This window comes from Oryctolagus cuniculus, chromosome 14 (genome assembly GCF_964237555.1).
Source record: "Oryctolagus cuniculus chromosome 14, mOryCun1.1, whole genome shotgun sequence".
In the NCBI taxonomy this organism is placed as follows: domain Eukaryota; kingdom Metazoa; phylum Chordata; class Mammalia; order Lagomorpha; family Leporidae; genus Oryctolagus; species Oryctolagus cuniculus.
Genome location: NC_091445.1, coordinates 69,940,035 through 69,951,725, shown reverse-complemented (window position 1 = coordinate 69,951,725; position 11,691 = coordinate 69,940,035). Strand labels below are relative to the sequence as shown.

General features: G+C 38.7%; 1 pseudogene; it reads left to right on the top strand.

The window, feature by feature from the left end:
• The first annotated feature begins 3,834 nt into the window (after positions 1-3,834).
• The window catches only part of LOC100342712 (60 kDa heat shock protein, mitochondrial-like), a 30,439-nt pseudogene continuing 22,582 nt past the window's right edge, over positions 3,835-11,691 (top strand).

Sequence of the window (11,691 nt, the reverse complement as noted above, 5' to 3'; positions counted from 1 at the left end):
ATAAAAAGGAGAAATTATAAAATACTCTAAATCACAAAAGGCAAAAAGACTGAAAAATAAAGTTAGAAAAAAGAGCAAGTGCAAAAATAGAGAAGAGTGATAAATATGGTAGATTTTAACAAACTATATCAATAATAATTTTAGATGATAACCTTCTAAATGCACCAATTAAAAGATTGAGATCACAAGAGTGGATCAAAAAGTAAACCCGAATATATATTGTTTGTAAAAATCAACCTTAAATATAAATACCCAAAAAAACTACAGGTATATGGATACAGAAAAATATACTGGGCTGACACTAATCAAAGGAAAGCAAGAGTAGTTTTAGTGTTGTCAGATAGAGGGGATATCAGAGAAAATGGCCAGGGATTTTATAAAAGGCTTTGCATAGTGGCTAAGGAGTCAACTCTAAGAAGACTTACAGATCCTTTTGCATATGCACCTAACAATAGAGTGTCAAAATATTTGAGGCACAACTTTCTTGAGAAAGAAATTACTTTAAAAGATCAATAAAATTAATGTCTCTAGTCAGGCTAAGGAAAAAGAGACAAGGAAAATAAAATACTAACATCAGAAATGAAAGCAAACACATCATTACAATCCCATGTATATTAAAAGGATAGTAAAAGAATACCATGAACAAATCTACATCCACAAGTTTGATAGTCTAGAGTTAATGGACCAATTCCTTGAAAGATAAATTTATCAAAACTAACACAAGAACTAGACAATCTTAAAATCTATTGAAGCTGGCGCCACGGCTCACTAGGCTAATCCTCCGCCTAGCGGCGCCAGCACACTGGGTTCTAGTCCCGGTCGGGGCGCCGGATTCTGTCCTGGTTGCCCCTCTTCCAGGCCAGCTCTCTGCTGTGGCCCGGGAGTGCAGTGGAGGATGGCCCAAGTCCTTGGGCTCTGCACCTGCATGGGAGACCAGGAGAAGTACCTGGCTCCTGCCATCGGATCAGTGCGGTGCGCCGGCCTCAGCGGCCATTGGAGGGTGAACCAACAGAAAAGGAAGACCTTTCTCTCTGTCTCTCTCTCTCACTGTCCACTCTGCCTGTCAAAAAAAAAGAAAAATCTATTGAAGAGGGGCCAGCACTGTGGCATGGTGGATGAGGCCACTGCCTTCTGTGGGCGCTGGTTCAAGGCCTGGCTGCTCCACCTCCAATCCAGCTCTCTGCTGTGGCCTGGCAAAGCAGTAGAAGATGGCCCAAGTGCTTGGGCCCCTGCACCCACATAGGAGACTGGAAAGAAGCTCCTGACTCCTGGCTTTGGATTGGCCCAGCCCTGGATGCTGTGGCCATTTGGGGAGTAAACCAGTGGATGAAGGACCTTTCTCTGTCTCTCTCTCTCCCTCTCTCTGACTCTACCTCTTTAATAAATAAATAAATAAATAAATCTTTTAAAAATATTTCCATTGAAGAAATCTAACTAATATTAATAACCTTCCAAAAGAGAAAGCACCAAATCCAAATGGAATTAATTGTGAATTCTATGCAACACTTCAGCAAGAAATTATACCAATTCTCTACACCTTTCAGATGATAGAAGCAGACTGAATACTTCCTAATTCATTTCATGAGATCAGTTTTGTCCTAATGGAAAATAGATAAAGATAATGCAAGAAAAGAAATTACAAGAAAAGAGAAAGACCAACAACTCTTAGGAACATAGATATAAAAATCCTCAACAAGTATTAGCAAATTAAATCTAACAATACATACAAAATAATAACATGAACAAGTGGGGTGTATCCCTGATATGCAAGGCTACTTCAATACATGATCCAGCAGCTGTGCTCCTTGACATTTACCCAAAATAATTGAAAACTTATGTCCACACAGATATTTACCAGATTCATTAATAATTCTTCAAACTTTGAAACAAAGTATCTTCCAATAGTGAATGGACAGATAAAATGCAGTGCATTCAGACAGTTTAATATTATTCAGTGCTAAAAAGAAATGAACTATCAAGCCACGAAAAGAAATGGGGGAAATTTAAATGCAGCCAGTTTGAAAGGGCTACAAGCTATTTAACTCTAGGAATATGGCATTCTGGAAAAGACAAAATGATGGAGACAATAAAAAGATTAGTGGTTGCCAGTGTTTGGAGATAAGGAAAGTTTAATAGACATTCCACAGAGGATTTTTAGAGTAGTGGAAACACTAAGTTTGTAATGATGGATAATTGTCACATATATTTGGTCAAACCCATAGAATGTACAACACCAAGAATGAAAGCTAATGAGTATGATGTACTTGGAGTGATTATGATGCATTGATGTAGGCTCATCACTTGTAACAAATGTACCACCCAGGTGATAGGTGTTGACGATGGGGAAGGCTATGCATGTGTTGAGAAGGCAGAGAATATATAGGAAATCTCTTTCCCTTCCTCTTACTTTTGCTGTGAACTTAAAATAGCTCTCACAAAGAATCAAAAGAAAAAGAAATCACTGTTTAATTATCCTATATTTCTTTAGCTCAGAAATCTGGAGGGGCCAGCTCTGTGGCGTAGCCAGTGAAGTTGCTGCCTGCAGTGCCAACATCCCATATGGGGCCCACTTGAATAATCCCCCAGTTTTTAAAGTAGCTGATTCGGAAACTTTGTGACTTCTGTAAAATCCCTTCTGGGGCTGGCGCTGTGGCATAGCAGGTAAAGCCGCTGCCTGCAGTGCCGGCATCCCATATGGGTGCTGGTTTGAGTCCCAGCTGCTCCACTTCCAATCCAGCTCTCTGCTATGGCCTGGGAAAGCAGTGGAAGATGGCCCAAGTCCTTGGGCCCCTGCACCCATGTGAGAGACCTGGAAGAGTTTCCTGGCTCCTGGCTTTGGATCAGCACAGCTCTGGCCATTGTGGCCCTCTGGGGAGTGAACCAGAGGATGGAAGACCTCTCCCTCTCTCTCTCTCTCTCTCTCTGCTCTTCCGTGGCTCCCGAGGGCCTGCCTGGGCAACCCCATGGGCAGGAGGGCCAGGAGAGGGGCCCAATGACGCGGCTGTTTCACAAGCACTTGACTCGCCGGGTCCACCCATGCTTGTGGGGCGGCAGGGAGAGGTCTCAGCTGCCCACTGCTGCCAGAGCTTGGGGAGACCAGGCGCCCTCCTCTCCGGAGTTTCCCAACATCCAGGGACAGCAGACAGGGGTTGGCGGATGCAGGCGGGCTTGGGAGGATTTATTTACAGTGGGCGTGGCACTGCTCGGCTCGGTTCTGGATTTGGGTTGAGCTACTTCTCTCCCTGGGCCTCAGTTTTGCCTTTCCTGTATAAAAGGGAATGTAGGGGGCTGGTGCTGCAGTGCAGTGGGCTGAAGTCCCAGCCTGCAGCACCCAGCACCCCATATGAGCACTGGTTCGAGTGCCGGCTGCTCCACTTCCGATCCAGCTCCCTGCTAATGTGCCTGGGAAAGCAGCAGGAGATGGCACAAGTGCTTGGGCCCCTGCCACCCACGTGGGAGACCAGCATGGAGTTTGGGGCTGCTGGCTTCAGCCTGGCCCAGCCCAGGCTGCATTTAGGGAGTGAACCAGCTGATGGAAGATAATTTCTCTCTCTCTCTCTCCCTCTCTCTCTCTCTCTGCCTCTCCACTGTTTTTGTTGTTTTGTTTTGTTTGTTTGTTTTTGCTCTGGGTCCCACAAGGATATATTCAAGCTTATTAGCTCAGTGACCTCTACTAAGAGGCACCAGGAAGGTGTTGGAAGAATCAAGTTCCTTGCAGGTGTAGGTAGGATTGATGTTCTGATTCCTTGCTAATTGTCAGGTGGGGGCCTCAGCTCCTGGAGGACTTTCTCCAGTGCTTCCATATAGACTACTCATCTCAGAGCTTGCAAGAACATGAAGGATTCAACAAAAATGTTTCTCTCTGACTTCCCTTTCTGCCACATCTTGTTGATTGACTTCTTCTGTGGCTATAAGAGCTCATTGCAACAGACACAACTGGCAACATTGATGTGCGAATTCCCTTCACGGCAGTACCTAGGTTAGTGTTTGAGTTAATAACCAGAAGACAGAGGATATTTTTATTATTATTCTACACACACACTGACTAGTGGTCTCATCCCAAGTGCCTCAAATACAACCATAGTCAACATCTTTTGAAACCAGTAGTTGTCTTTTTCACGGTGATTAAGAGAACAAACTTTGACTCTGTCTTGGCTCCCCTGAGAAATCTCAATGAACTTGTACAACCAAACATCTTGAAAAACTAGGGGATATGAAAAGGAGGCCAGTTAAAATTACAAGTAGAATTGGGAAAGAAACAAAATACACCAACATCAAATATTATAAATATTTTGACCTTTAATAGTGCTGAGATTTTAAAATAAACGTCTGGTTGTGTTTTACATTGTGCCATGGCCATTTGCATCCACTAAAGGTGAACATATGTTTGTCATTTATGGGTATATGCTGAATGATGGACCTCACAATAGATTTTTGCATTCAAATTTGAAAGCACTTTTAGTGGACAGAGTCTTAATAGAAACATTCAGTTTAGCTATCAGTTTCTTGCTTTTATTTAGAATGCTTAATTCTATTTCGGTGGGAATGTTGAAATGCGTGATTATTAGGTTTACTGGATGGAACTTAAGCTACATTCATTGGTTGGGTTTAGATAGGTCTGAACGTTAAGTTATTGTACCTACAAAAGACCTACAAAATCTATTTGTACAAGCTAGAAAGCTTCCCTGGGGAGAGTTGTTTCTAGAACGATGAATCAGGTGTGAGATGATTTCCATCGTTAAAGCAGAGTAGGCATATTGAATATAGTGTGACAGTTATCATTCAAAACAACAAATCCTACTTTCAGGAAGTATTTCTGGGGAAATAGCATTAGAAAGATCCAGTTACATGCCTCTCTTTAACTCTAAGAAAGCTGGTCGGGGCCAGCGCTGTGGCACAGTGGGTTAAAGCCTTGGCCCAAAGCATCAGCATCCCATATGGGCGCCGGTTCTAGTCCTGGCTGCTCCTCTTCTGATCTAGTTCTCTACTATGGCCTGGAATAGCAGTGGAAGATGGCCCAAGTCCTTGGGCCCCTGCACCCACATGGGAGACCCGGAAGAGGCTCCTCTCTTTGGGTCGGCAGGACTGCAGCTGTTGCAGCCATCTGGAGAATAAACCAGCGGATGGAAGACCTCTCTCTTTCTGTCTCTACCTCTCTCTCTAACTCTATCTTTCAAACAAATAAAATAAATCTTTAAAAAAACTATAAGAAAGCTGGAGAAATATAGTTCTCTGTGTTATTCAGTGAAGAAGGGAAAAGAAACATAGCATTATCTATAACAAAGTACTGTCATTTTTATTTTATGTTAGTTTTGGGCCAGTCACTTGTCTGCATTCTCTTGCAATTTCTGGAGTCCCATTTATTAATAATCTTGGATTTTCTAAGCAGATAATATTACCTAAAATGATACAATTTTGTCTATTTCTTTCATAATCTGACTTTTTTCCTCCCCTTATGTAGTTGAACTGCCTACAGAAAGGTTGTAATATTTTCTTGTTCCTGAGTTCAACAGAAATGTTTCTAAAGTTTCACCAGAAAGTGGGGCATTTACTGCAGGTTATTAGTTGCTATCTTTTACAAGACTAAGGAAGTCCCTTTATAGTTCTAGTTTGTTAAGAATTCTTATAGTGAGTAATATTGAGTTTTTCAGTCTTGGTTCTACCTCTACTGATAAGATACATGTATTTTCTCCCTTAATCCTTTTAATGTGATGAGTTATACTGATTAATTTTTTCATAGTGATGTATTAGGCACATGCTTCCATGATGTAGTCTATCCAGTAATGTTGCATGCATATGTGTCTTTGTATGCATCTGTGGGTATCCACTCTATAGATAATAACATTTTTCTCCTTATACTTTTAATGGCCTCTGATTTCTTTTTTCTTTAAATATTTATTTTACTTATTTGAAAGGCAGAGGTACAGAGACAGAGAGAAAGAGATAAAGAGGTCTTCCATCTGCTGGTTCACTCCCCAAATGGCCACAATGACCAGTGCTGGGCCAGGCTGAAGCCAGGAGCCAGGAGCCAGGGTTCAAGAACCCAAGCACTTGGCCTTTCTTAGCTGCTTTCCAAGGTGCATAAGTAGAGAGCTGGATTGTAAGTGGAGCAGCTAGGACTAAAACTGGTACCCTTATGGGAGGGTGGCTTAACCTGCTGCATCACAGCACTGATCCCACTGGTCCAACATTTAAGACTCTAATCACTGTTAATCGAAGATATCATCCATCTGATACACCACTATGTCACTACCCTAAATACACACTTCATATTAGTTGGAATTCAGGACAGCTCATGGGCATGTTCCTTCATTCTTCATCTCCATGCCTGTGTCCACGCACTATTTCTGACTAGAACTCTCCTCAGTGTTCAAATTTCTATAACATCTTGAACCACAATCTGGTTCAAATGTCCCTTCTTCCACAAAGACCTCCCTGAAAAGCCCATATGGAAGCAATTCCCATGCACTCTTAAGCATATTGTATTATTCAAAATACAGGTATGTTAGCTACACTGCTTTGTGTTATTTGAGGGTTTGCCCTTTTTCTCCAATTATACTGTAAATTTTTTGGTGCAGACTATTGAATCAAGATTTGTGTTTCCCACATCACTAAACAGAATTATTCAGAAAACATTAGAAAAACTAATAATGCTCATGAATATAACTATCAAAATCCACTAGAAGAGAGTTAAGCAATTACTTATTATTTTTAAACAATTACTTATTAGTTTCCTGATATGAGATCATGATGCCTCTGCGAGGTGGAAGAAATATTTTTTGCACAAAGTTAAGTGCTCTAGGTTTGAGAGTAATGGGGATCATTGCCACACCAGTTGATAGAAAAAAAGAAGCAATTTGAGGGTCTTATTCATTCATATTAGGCATTCACAGTAATGCCCAATTCTTTAGATACTGCTGTTGCCTCTACCTCTCAATCTGCCAAATCATCTTTGGGCATTACTGCAATGGAGTTGATGAAATCACTACTTATTAAAATTATTAGCAACACCAGACCATGCAAATATTTTTAAAGCATTTCAAGACATTTTTCAAAAACATTGTACGCCCAATGCGTACTAAAAAAGGAGTAAATGTACGAGATTATTGAAAGAGTACTACTACCTTATAAATGATAAAAGTAGCACATTTTCTAGCAATATTTTAATTTGTCTTGATTCTCTTTGTTTTCATAGATAGGTGTTACCTTCTGAACTACAGAACATGCTTGTATATGCAACTATAACTTACAAATAGATTCCATTGTCTACATTTTCAAATATAGGCTATCTGCTGTTTTATTTTAGTTCAACAACTAATTATCAATTATCTGATATTTTCTAGGGACTATATTATGCACTAAGTATGTAAAGATAAATAAGACATACCCTCTGTTCTCCGTGTACTTGAGGGAGTGTAGTAAAAACACTTAAAGTGATAACATCAATATAATACAGTCAGATCTCTAATAAGAAATATTACTACCCATATTGGGATTTCAGTATTAGCTTCCTTCATGAATTTGGTTGGATTATTGAAGATGAGTATAAATTTAATCTGATGTTTGAAGTGATGGCATTTTGGACAGAAGCTTAAATAATCATTCTATGAGTGGTTTTTTTTTTTTTTTTTTGACATGCTAAGTCTGGCAATATCAGGAACTAGGTCCAATGAGTTAGAATCTTGTAATGTGTGATGATAAGCTGAGAATTAACTTGTAGTTAGCAGCTCCCCAACTGTGTTGTAGAGGACAACTTATTCCTAATTTTGGAAGTTCTCTTGAAAAATATGTAGATCTGTAATCAAAATAGACTCTTTTTCAGAGATTCACATTGAGAATTTTAAAGGCTGTGACAAGTCTTGAACTCAAAACACCTACTTTATATTAACTCAACATGTGCCAGATGTACTTACCTACTCCTGAACTCAAAAAGCTTATTTTGTATTAACTCAGTATCTGCCAGACATGCATGGATTCTAATCAGACATACATGGATTCTAATCATTCTTCTCACTGAAAAACTATTAATATCCCACATGACTCAAATGTTTTACAGAAGACAGTCTGGGCACTATTGAATATAAGCTACGCAGTGCTGCTACGTTTGTCACTTTGCTGTTGATCATATGTTGATGCACTTGGCTGTATTTGCCATTCAGTAGTGCCATTCAGCACTGCTCCCGCAGGAAAGTGGCGGGCTTGGGGTCCTGGCAGGGAGGTAACTCAACAGCAACATCAAGATGGATTGGAGGGGAGACAGCAGGAGGCTGGAATACCAGTCAGGTTAAGCCATTCTTGGAACAGCTCAAAATACAAAACTATAAACATATGTTTTGGAAATGTTTCTAGATTTAATAAATTCTATGATAATATACTAGGGAGATTTCTTTGAAAATCTGTAACAGATGCCAGAAAGAATATTATCCATTTTATCATCAATTAACATATATTTGGAGTCTCCAGGGGGGCACTATGCTTGTATATAACAATCCAAAACAAATTGCAACAAGATTGCTTTGCTGTCAAACTTGAGGAAAAATGAACAAGATAAAAATAATTAATTACAAGTGTATTCAATTACTGTAGTCAATCACTACTCAACTATTTATTAAGCACCCACAGGGTACACTGCGCTTTATTAGGCTCTGGTAGAAATCTGTGGAGATAGTAATGACAGAGGTTTTGTTTCCATCACTATATGTAACTGACATTGGAATTTGAATAAAAAACAGTGCTCTTGTGGCTCAACAATGCTGAGCCTGCATAAAAGAAAATCTGCCAATAAGTAGTCATTAAACAATTGTATTCGATGTCCATTCAAGGAAAATAGACCTTTAGACATTTCTTCATTGGGAAGGATTTTGAAATATATTACACAGCACTTAAAAAATATACACCTACGATTCAGTGAAAATCTTCAGATAACTCAGAAAGCCTGGGCCACAAACAATTCTAGCACCTCAAAGCTAGACTACTAGAAAATTTATGTATTTATTCAGCCAGTTAGAAACCATATAATCAATAAAATAAATGAAGATATAGCAGTAAGCAAAGGTTTCTCAAATTCTAGGTCTCGTGGGGTTGACATCTATCAATGGAGATAGAATTTAAACAAATAAGTAAGAATAGATGTAGATCTAGATGACACAGTTATGGGCATAGATATAGATGTCTGTTTGATAAAAGAAACAGAGAGGAAATAGGCAGAGTAGAGACACAGCGGTTTTCAAAAAATTAGAGAACTTGAGAGAAAAATATTCAGGCTGACAAAAGAGCAGAAGCTCTGAAGCAGGAGCTTCTATGTCTAGGTTAGAACAAACAAGAGAAGAAGAAATAAAAATGAAATTAAAATACAAAGACGTAGATCATGTTGAGTGATTGTAATAAATTTGGATTTTGTGTTATGTGTTATGAATATGTTGGAAGGTTTTGAAGATTGGGGGAATAAGTTCTGCCATCATGGTAAAGAATTGCTGTTACTGCTGTATCAGGAAGAAACTGGAGGGGAAATTGACAAAGACAGAAGTAGAAAAACTAATCAAGAGACTTTGCAATAATACAAATAAGAGAGATTGGAGACTTGGATAAAGGAAGTAATTGTGAAAAAGTGGTCTGATTTAGGATACATTTTAACAATAGTGTTGACAGAATTTGCTAATGGAAGAGCCAAAGATGACTTAGTTTTTGGCTTGAATAATTGAACAAAGAGATTTGCCATCTAATGAGATGTGGAAGACTATAGGTAGAAATAAATTTGGGAAGAAATATTGAGAGTTCAGTTTTGGGCAGGTTATGTTTGAAATACATATTCATCATCCAACTAGAGATATTGAGTAGGCGGTTGCATACACAAGTTTAAAGACCAGGGATGAGTTCAGAGGGCTAGAGACAAAAAATGAGGGATAAATAATATTACCAAGGGAGAGAGTGCAAATAAAGTAAAGGTCAAGGATTGAGATCTGGGACTCATCAATATTTAGAGGTCAGGGAAACAATGAGAAGCCAGTTAGGCAGTTGAGTAGGAAGAGCTGATTAAGTAAGAAAACCAGAGTGTGGTCTCCCAGGAGCCTAGTGAAGAAATTGTTTGAAAAACCAGAGATCAGCACAATTGTATGAAATACTGCTGCTAGATAAGGCAAAATGGGAACTGAGTATTAACTATCACCTAAAAACAGGAGATCATTGATGACTTTATAAAAAAATTAGTAGACAGCTACAGGCAAATGCCTTATTTGAAGTGAATTTGAATAGAAAAGGAAAGAAATTGGAGACAAATAGAGATAACTCCTTCAAAGAGTTTTCTTGTAAAAAGGAATAGAAATACGAGATAATGTCTTTTAAGCCATGAGCATCAGGAGAGACTAATTCATAATGGAAATTTTCATACAAAATGGCACGTTTGAATTCAACGCATAGAGAAGAAGGTATCATGTAAGAAAGAGGAGAATTTCCAGAGCTAAGTCTTTAGGCAGGCTATAAAAAATGTAGCACCTCGTACCCAAGGGAAGAAGTCAAATTCACTAGCAAGTAAGGACAGTTCACATTTTCTGTTGGGAAAGAAGCCAACCAGATCTACATACATGGATACATGTGTATGAGGAAAACTCTTTTCTAATTGCTTCTGTACTTACATGTGAAATGAGGCAAAGTCACAACCAAGCGTAGGATAAGAAATACATGATCATTGAAAAAGAAAATGTGCTAGAGATATCGTTTGGAGATCTGAGTAGGGAAGAGAGAGCGGAATGAGTGAGGAGAGGAGATTCCAGCCAAATCCAGCTGTTCTAAGGCTTGAAATAAGTAGGTAAAGAGCTTAATTTTGTGAATGATGAACTTTTGTAAAGTGAGCATAACAAAGCAAGACAAAGTGCTGAGATAGATTAAACAGAGTGATTTTTGATGTGCCATGTAATTTAAGACAGATAAGCAAGATATAATGAGAGTATTGAAAAAGGAAGAAAGAGGAAGAATCAAATGGATTTGGAGTTATAGCAGGATCAAAAATTCACTGAAGTTTGAGTACCAGAAGGAGTGAAACTGAAGGTAAATGGTAGCGATGACAAGGATGGTGAAACTGATATAAGAGAAGATTGTGAGATTTCAATAATGTCAAAGTTTCAGGTGAGATTGGAAGACTACAAGGTGATTGGAAAGAGAGGCCAAACAACTGAAAAGTCAGGATATTAAGGAGAGTCTATTCATAGATATTGAAAATACACTTTTCCCCCAAATATTGATAGGAAATTAATACCAGAAAATTGAGGGCAAAACAAATAGAAAAAGGTTAAGTGGGTAGGATAATAGGAGTTTCCAGTGAGACTATCTGACTTTAAGAATTGCTGATATTCAGTAAATAACATTTATCAAATTTTAGTGTATTTATGTATCATATAAAATCAAGATTTTATATGCATATAAAATCAAGATTCTCATGCAGTTCATCTGGAGTAGGAATTTGGCTTTTAAAACTGCAGGACAGAAAGTAGAGTGAACAAGAGAATTTGCATCCAAGGTTTAAGAGTAAAGAATACAAAATACCAATCAGGAAAACTCCTTTTTTTTTTTTTTTAAGATTTGTATTTATTTATTTGAAATTCAGAGTTATACACAGAGAGAAGAAGAGACAGAGAGAGAGAGAGGTCTTCATCCGTTGGTTCATTCCTCAGTTGGCCAAAATGGCCTGAACTGTAC